We start from the raw sequence: 9,004 nt of genomic DNA, 5'->3' as shown, positions 1-9,004 counted from the left end.
GACAGGCAGGCAGGCAGACAGGCAGACAGACAGACAGACAGACAGACAGACAGACAGGCAGACAGATGGACGGACAGACAGACAGACAGACAGACAGACAGACAGACAGACAGACAGACAGACAGACAGACAGACAGACAGCAGCAGGTGGAGGCGCTGCCAGGGTGGAGCTGAGGAATGACAGGATGGCAGAGGACGAGGTGAAGATTTAAAATGCTTCACATCGCAGACCTCCACACGCCTGCTGGCCGCTCGAAACAGCATCGACCTTTGACCTTCTGCACACTGCAGGTGCAGAGCAGTGAAGTCTGAGGACGTGCACGTTACTTTACCCCCGATTTAGATATTCATGTTGATCAGTAAAACAAAAAACTGTCCTCTGCTTTCCGCCTCCTCTGGTGATAAATAACAAAAAGTCTTTAAAAGAATGAACTGTACTTTCTGACAGCATCAATGAGCATCACTCCAAGTCTGATCAAAGTATAACAAATAAGGACAAAAGCAGCCAGAAAACCAATTAAAAAGTAACTTAATCAACTGAGCAGGATTACATGTTTCCACAGACTCGTTTCTTAACACTTTTAGTATAAAATGTTTCAGAACCTAATAGGATTCAGGCCCGAGGCAGCCAAAGTGTAAAATAAAAAATAAAAAAGTGTCTCCCGTCTCTCTGCCTGGCTGCTCCTGTGAATCTGGAGATAAAGCTGAGGGAGCGTTCGCGCCGTCAGACTCTGCAGTTTGTCAAACAGCAGCTGGATTAACTTGTCTCCAGTAGATTTGTTATTGCGGGCGAGTTTATTAAGGGAGTCTTAGAGCAGAAAAGACATTTTAAACAGAGCCTGGAAGCTTTTCTCAGCTTCAGTACCAAATCTTTTTTTTCCAGTTTTAGTATATCTACCCAATATGACAGTTTCTGTGAAGACTTTATTTACTGATGAAGAAGAAACGACCCAGGGTTGTATTTGTTATTATCCAGCCTTTATGCATTAAAACGACACATGTGAAACTCATGTTCTGCAAATGTTCATAGTCCAACTGCTGTTGGTTTATTTTGCTTCTCGTCTGACAGTTTGGCAGAGGTTTTCTGGTTTAAAAATATAAAAAGATGGTTTTTTTTAGGAAAAAACCCTGAAATATCTGTGAGAATTAAGACAGAAACACTCATGTTTGCTTGTAGATTCACTCATTCACCTCTACACACCCTGACATCTGCACAGGATTCCCTAAGACCGTTTATTTATAGAGCTTTTATAAATGCAGCTATTAGGACAGCACTGAGCCTAAAACAACATTTACCAAGACAACAATAAAGTATATTATATTATAACATCATCACTTTACCTGAGGTCACACATTTTGTCTACACAACTTGTCAGAAGAGTCTGAAAACAAACAGCCAGTGTCATTGAAGGTTTTCGACCTCCTGATTGTGTGATGTAAGCTGAACTTGTCTGAAACCGATCCGCTCTGAGCTCATTCGACACGGACAAGTTCACAATGTTATAGTTGGCAGGACCTGAGCATCAGGTGTCCACCCAAAGAAAACAAGCAGTCTGATAATAACATCGCTTTGACACAACGCTGCAGCGACAACGCAGCACATGACAGACAGCTGAGGATGTGTTTGTGATTTATTTGTAGACTGAAGTATTATCAGCAGAAACCAGACGCAGGCATTTAGTTTTTTTCTCTGCTTGCGAAAGAGTTCACACACAGGAAATACCGCCAGACTTTTTCACAATTGGTGGCAGGGTAAATAACACAAAGCTTATTGGGTCTAATTTTAGGACAATTAGAAGTCCAGAGGGAGGGGAGTTGTTTCTATTCCCGACACAAGGCGAAGTGTAAACATTTCAGCAGCTTTAAATTTAGAAACTGCTCGTTTTTTTGGACAGAATTTGTTATCTACAAAAGGAAACTGAAGAATGTCACAGGAAAATAAAAAATAAGCTGCTCAAACTGTAGAAAAACTAAAAAAAATAAACATCAAGACTAAAAAGGGTTTGTTGAGCCAAAGTCAGGTTATTGGAAATGCAGCTGAAGGTGGTGATCTGGTCTTCTTGGAACAAAACTGATGAATAATTTCTGTCCGTTTTTATGAGGGACTTTGTTATTATCCTTGATGTTAAACACTCTGAAGTGTTTATAGACAGACTTAAACTAATAAGGACATCGTCTCTGGAAAGACGCTTGTGTGCAGCAGTTAGTTTGATGAAGAGATGAGCATCATTTAAGGTGACGGTGAATTTCAAAACATCTGTTTTTGACACATCATTCAGGTTTGATAAGGAGATAATAAAAACAGCATCATGGGAATTGTAGGACGCCTTGTTTTGGGACAAGAAACCTAAAAGTGAGCTCGTTATTCATGATCCGCAGAGTGAAAGTTTCATTTTCAGTGCCATCCAGATCCCTGCAGTTAGACACAAACCCTCTGACAGTTCTTACTTAAGGTTTTATTTAAAGATTGTAAGTGTTGTACTGAATTAAACGTTTCCTCTTTCAATTCCCCAGTACGAAATTTTACAGCAGCTTCATCATAGAAGTCTGTATTTTTATAATGAGGTGAAACATTTGCTCTGTTTTAATTCTGACAGCCGTAGATCAGCTTCAGTCAAACTGACTGCTGCGAGGTCCATTTTAAAGGTACTCACTGCAAAGTATGAACTACATCAAAGAGTCTACAGTCGCTGATATGTTATTCTGAAATGCAGGTAAGCATTCAATGTAAACAAAGAACAGCTGATTCCACTGAAAACTACCTGGAAGATGAGTTACATCAGGTTACCTGCAGGTAAACAAAGATGGTGGAATCGGACAAGCGTAGAATCTCAGAGAAGACATTTAGGTGGAAATATGAGCAAATCTGCTGCTAAACGGCAACAAAACAAAAAAAGACAGATGTAGTAATTAAGACAATGGTGAAGAAAACGTCTCGGAGCAGCTGGTGTTTGTCTCCAGCGGTCGTGGACATTTATCAAACACGACCATTTTTGATAAATGTTTTAGTTTTGCATCACCAGGAAAACGTCTAAAGCACACGTGTCAAACTCAAGGCCTGCGGGCCAGATCTGGCCCTCTGTAACATCTCATCCGGCCCTCCAGTCTGGTTCAGATCGAGTCTCTGATTCTTATTTTGCTTTAAAAAACTGAGCCTAATTAGTGAAGTTTTCTCTGACAGTGACTTAGAAGCCAACAATATAAAGTTTTAATTTCTGTATGATCAGGTTTTTGTTGAAAAATCTGTTTTAATAAAAAAAAGCTGAGTGAAGCGTAAGAAATGACTGCTAATGATGAGCTTTTTGAAGTTTGATCTATTTGTCTGTGTTCATTAAAGTCTGTTTGCTCTAAATTCTGTATAATCTGTAACTGGGAAAAGGTCATTCATATTTCTATATGGATGATTTGACATAATGTATCTAAAACCAATTAATTGATGTAATTTTTAACAAATATTGATTGTGATTGGCCCTCGGCTAGGACCAAATATTTAATTTCGGCCCCCTGCCGTCACTGGGTTTGACCCCCCTGGTCTAAAGTGTTTCAGTCTTCTGCTGGAAAGATGGGAAGGATAACAAAGAATCAGAGCAAAGAATCGCTCCGTCCAGCAGAATAACTTCTGGCTGAATTTGAAAAGTCTTTCAGGTGAAGTTTTTTCCTGCAGGTCAGAGTCGGACTGAGACCTGCATTTGTGTCTGTTTTGTTGGTTTAGCAGCAATATTTGATTTGGATCACACAAGTAGGCTTGTTCCTGACAAAGATTTAACATAAATCTGTTCGCAAAACCCTAAAAGTCCAACATTTTGGATGTTGGTTCAATGTTGCACGTTCAATATTTGTGTCCAAAACAAGAAAATGCAACATTAAATCAAATATTTTATTAAAAATATATATTTCTTATTGTTAGACTCTTTGTTTTAATTCTGTAAACATATTAGTTTTGTGTATCATCAGCAGTTTAACTCATTTTCAGTTAATTAGAATGAACGAATGACCCAAAGATGCTCCAGCATGGCACCGACCCCCCCGGGGCTCTGACTCCATCCGAGCTGAACGTTTCAGAAGTGTTCCCGCCGTACGCCTCTTTAGATAAAAGTGGCCACCAGGCTGCATCTTTTCCAATTCATTCGAGATCCGAAAGATAAATCCTGGAGCGTCTGCGCCTCATTTTAAACATCACACGGACAAAAACAGGACCCACCCGCAGGCGTCAGCCTCTGGACAGGAAAGGCTCCATTTAAACAGGAAACAGAGATAAATCTGACAGATTCAGATCTCACACACACACACACACACACAACTCGTGTCGTGTGAGCCTTCAGATTAAGACAGAGTTTGTAAAATTAGCCTTATAATTCAGAAAATAAAGACATTTTTCCTTATTTTAAACATGAAATAAAACGTTTGCTCTTGAGTTGTTAGTTTACAGACGTTTCCCTTCCTGTAAAAACATTTCACCGAAGTTCACGCTCCTTCCTACGTCAGGCGGCGTTTCCTCACGAAGCCAACTCTTGACATTGTTTGACCCCAAAATGTCTGCCCCAAAGCTGACCCGGACCGCCACCCAAAGGTTCGCCGCCAGGAAACTGATGAGAATCATCCATCATCTCGTTTTCTTTCCGCTCACTTTTCATACCTGCTGCAATTCAGCGTTCACGCAGATTTTAAAACAATGAATCAGTCGTTTTTATTTGATGCGCACAAAAAAATACTAAATTCTTAAAAAACTGAAATATTATTTCTATCAGATATGTACAAGTAACTTAACTCGTGTCTGAAGAAATCTTTTGAGCAACATTAAAAACCTAACATTTCTTGAAGGAATTCATAACAAACCAGAGTTTAAATTTAAGATCATCTTATATTGAGAAATAATGGAGTTACAGCTATTTTATTCTGAAATAATTCACAGAAGCACATTTATTATGGTGAGAGAATGCAGAACAAACCATCCCTTTCTGAGAGTTTCATTCAATATTTTGCTAACAGGGTTGACTGTGACAGTTAATGCTAATGTTTTGAGCAAAGTTCGTGTTGAGGGTGATGCTCAGCTACTACCACACCATGTTTTAGCTCAGTATCTTTGAAACCGACTGAGTTTTTAGCCATTTTTAGAGTTTTCTAAATTCAGCTGGCTGTGGCGGTTGAGTCCAAAAGTCAATCAGGTGTAGATGTTAACCTAATGATTACTTTCTGACAGTTTAATTAAAATCCATTTATTGATTATAGACTCTGCCTTCAGCTTCGGTGGAGGGTGATAACAACAAAAGTAACAGAAATCCTAAAGTTCAAATCAAAGATCTGGTCCAGGGTTTGCTGTGAGGCTGCAGGGCCTCTGGAGCCACTTTGGGCCGTCACATACCAGGCTGAGGGGCGAGCTCGTGGTGGAGCTGGAGATGGGGGACAAACAGATCTTATGACCGTCGGCCTGCAGCTGTCGTTGGTGTGTAACATTCAGACAGGAGCTATTTGAACGTCCTGCCACCAGCAGCTCAGCTCAGGACAGAAGAATCAACTCAGGTCAGACCAGAACCGACTCAAGGATCCATGTGGGAATTATTATCTCTACACAGATAAACCCCAAAACTATGATTTATTTGTTGCATATTTACCTCTAATTTATCAATTCATGGTACTTTAGATATGGTGGTTTATTCCTTATGCTGTCCAGTGATGCCTGCTGATTCCTCCTATAAAACTTGGAGCATAGTGGCATGTCACGCTGCAAATAGTTCCCATAAACCTGAGTGAACACTTGCGTGTTTGTAAGCAGCAGCTGGTATGTTGGAATAAACACAAGCGGCAGCTGTCTTACTAAAACCGTCTTTGCATTGAAACAGCGCTCCATTGTCGCTCCCTCCCAAAGTCAGCAGAACGCTCCATAAACTTTCCTGCACGGCTCTGACACAAGTTACACTAACATTTCAGAAATTAAACAACTGATTTCAAGCCACGGAGCTCAGACGCAGGATAACCAACGCACTGTCAGACAAGACCCAGAAAACATAAAATAACCAATCAGTGTGCTCACTGATGACATAATGATTCACCTGCTGTGATCTCTGAACCAATCATTCTCCCCCTAAAGCGTCAGCACAGACGCAGTTAAACCATCCACCCATCCTACCTTTAACTTGCAGCCTCCAGCAGATCAAACCTCCACCTGCAGCAGCAGAACTTCAGCTTCCTTCCTTCTCTTCCTCACATTCACCTCCTGTCACTCAGCTGCTTTCCGTGACTTCTTCTTCTTGGTATTTCTCTGTGCAATAAAAATCTTTCCCCTCTCTGCCTGAAACCTTTTGCCCCTTGTCACCAGTCTGCTTGTTGCTCCCCTCACTGAAACCCAGGCCTGTCCTGGACCCATGGCATCTCCAGGAGGGACCCATCCAGCTTCCTGATTGGCTGGAGGGCACAGAGATGCCCCCATATTAGGGCCAGCAGGGGCGGGGCTGCACTACTATAATAAAAGAGGGCGGAGAAAGAGATAACGTTGGTGGCATAGCAGGCTGTAGTTACCGGATGCCTGACTCAGACCTGCACAAAAACAAAATGCAAAACTTGTTTTGTAAAGTTCATCATTAAAGGAGGGGAAATGATGATGTTTGATCCATAATTAGAAGTTCCTGGAAGCTGAGAGGGAGAACCTAATGGAGCTAGAACCCTAAATTAATCTTAAATTTTCAGAGTTAATCATGTTAGCTTGTTTGCACAACATACAGCTAAAATTTATTGCTGTGAATCTTACAGATTGGGCTCGGCTTCAGCTGCAGAACTGAGTTAATGATACAGACTGGTTGTAAAGTAAAAGTTCAAAGGTCAATCTCTTTACTTTGAATAATGCTCCTCTTCAGAACTGATTGCATTGCAAAGTTTGCACAAAGCACCAAACTGATTGCTCTGCCTTTATGAAAAGTTAGGCCACTGTATAAAATGTAAATAAAAACAGAATGCAAGGATTTGAAAATCTCACAAACCCATGTTATTCACTACAGAATACAGTAAACATGATTTATTTAAACTAAAAACATTTACCTTTTCATTTTTCCACAAAATAAAAAGGTAATTTTAATTCTGATGACAACATCTCAAAAGAAAGTTTGGGACCGCAGTGGCACAAAATAAATTACTTTAAACTCGACGTATAAATCAGGATCTAATCCACTGTGTTGATGAGAGCCAATTTTCAATTTCAGCACATTTTGAACACAACCTTAATTCTGACAAAGTTGAGAAATTGTGTAAAAATGTAAATAAAAACAGAATGCAATGATTTATAAACTTTATAAACTCATATTTTATCCAAAATGAAACACAAAACAGTAAACATATCAAATACTTCATTATACCTCAGAGATTTCTCCAGATTCTGCAAATTTTTTGATGATTTTATAAACTGTAGATGATGGGATATTCAAAGTATCCCAGTTTTCCACTTATTCTGAAACTGTTGCATTATTTTTAGACAGTTTCTCTCAGACTGATAAACCTCTGCCCATCTTTAAATGCTCTTTTTATCACCAGTCCTCTCACTGACCTGTTACCAATTAACCCAATTAGCTGATAAATTCTCCTCCGGCTGTTTTTTATTTGTACCACTTACTTTTTACAGCGTTTTGTTTTGTTGCTGTCAAAAAAAGCCTTTTTCAAGTTTAGATTTTTATTTTTTCAAATGAGCAAAACTTCTGGTGTCTCTCCAGATACATTTCCCAACAGCTGATGTTATTTTAATCTCAAATAACTAAAAATAGAAACAGTAGTCATTGGATCTTGATTTAGAGAAAGTGGGATGCGTTTAAAGGAAGCAGCTGCTGGTTTTTCTTTGAGTCCAGCTCTGACTGAATTCTAACTTGGCTGCATATATCGGTACATTTCCCGCCTGATCTGATTGTCCAATATTCATACCAAGCAGTGTTTGTCCCAGGTGCCACCCTAAAAACCAAACTCTTCATCTACCAAGGCCAAGGTTGAGGTGAAAGTCTGTGATTGTTGTTGTTTGTTACCAAGAATTTGCAAATATCAAGATACATTTTAGGAAACTGGATGGCAAGCAGGAGCATGGGAAAAATAAAAATACATAAATACTGGTTCAAATTAAGACCAAATACAGCAGCCTCTCTGTTAGAAGGTGCTCTCAGGTCCATCTGGACACACATCGCTCAAATGTTAATAAATTCTGGTTCTTATAAATGTTACCTTTAGATTCTTGGTTCTTTGGTGCTGAACACCAGAACAGTTTACAATGAGGGGTAAAAACTGTAAAAGCAACTTGCTGCTGTCATAATCTGACATTATTTCTCATTTATCCATAAAGTACACTCTAAAAACTGCTGGGTTAAAAAACAAACCAATTTGTGACCCAATGCTGGGTCAAATTTGGGCCGAGCCGAGCCGAGCCGAGCCGAGCCCAGGTTGTCGGGTTATCAGTTGGACATAGCCTGCTGGGTTCAGTTTTCTACTCAAAAATAAAATTAAAACAACTAATTTGTTGAGTTAGAGCTCCCAAAAAGTTGAGTTAAAAAGAACAACCCAAAATCTGGGCTATTAGATGATTACAACTTGGGTTGGTGCTAGTTAGCTGGTGCTAACCGCTATTAGCATCAGCCAGTTAGCACCAACTAATGTTAATTTAGAAACCACGCTCACTGTCTGCAAACTAAGTTATTAAGAAAGCTAACCAGGTTAAACACCTAGTTGTTTATTTAGTTATCACATCTGAAAACAGAGAACCTGTCAGGTCTGATTTGGTCAACTTTTAGCTTAAAATGGCGGTGAAGAATGACCCAATATTTGGTCAAACCAAGCAGCAGTCATTTTTAAATTGAGTTTAACTTTTTGAAGAACATCATAGCACTGTGGTCTCCAATCCTGGTCCTGGAGGGCCACCATCCTGCATGTTTTCCTTGTTTCTCTGCTCCAACACACCTGATTCAGAGGTTAAATCATCTCTTCATGTTCTGCAGAAGCCTGTTAATCACCCATTGATTCAGATCAGGTGTGTTGGAGC

At 39.8% G+C, this 9,004-nt stretch overlaps 1 protein-coding gene across 3 annotated transcripts in view; it reads right to left on the bottom strand.

The window, feature by feature from the left end:
• Positions 1–9,004, bottom strand: part of prx (periaxin) — a 35,833-nt gene that overhangs the window by 24,329 nt on the left and 2,500 nt on the right. Inside the window, exon 1 of one of the 3 annotated variants that reach the window (XM_025010597.2) lies at positions 6,128–6,351. The exons of the other annotated variants lie outside the window; for them this stretch is intronic. The gene's annotated coding sequence lies outside the window, so the exon portion shown is untranslated. Of the gene's footprint in view, positions 1–6,127; positions 6,352–9,004 lie in introns of those variants that run through there. 3 annotated transcript variants of the gene reach the window in all.

The sequence above is a fragment of the Kryptolebias marmoratus genome, linkage group LG2 (genome assembly GCF_001649575.2).
Source record: "Kryptolebias marmoratus isolate JLee-2015 linkage group LG2, ASM164957v2, whole genome shotgun sequence".
Taxonomy (NCBI): domain Eukaryota; kingdom Metazoa; phylum Chordata; class Actinopteri; order Cyprinodontiformes; family Rivulidae; genus Kryptolebias; species Kryptolebias marmoratus.
Note: the sequence above shows the minus strand (reverse complement) of the source record. Positions and strands in the feature narration are given on the sequence as shown.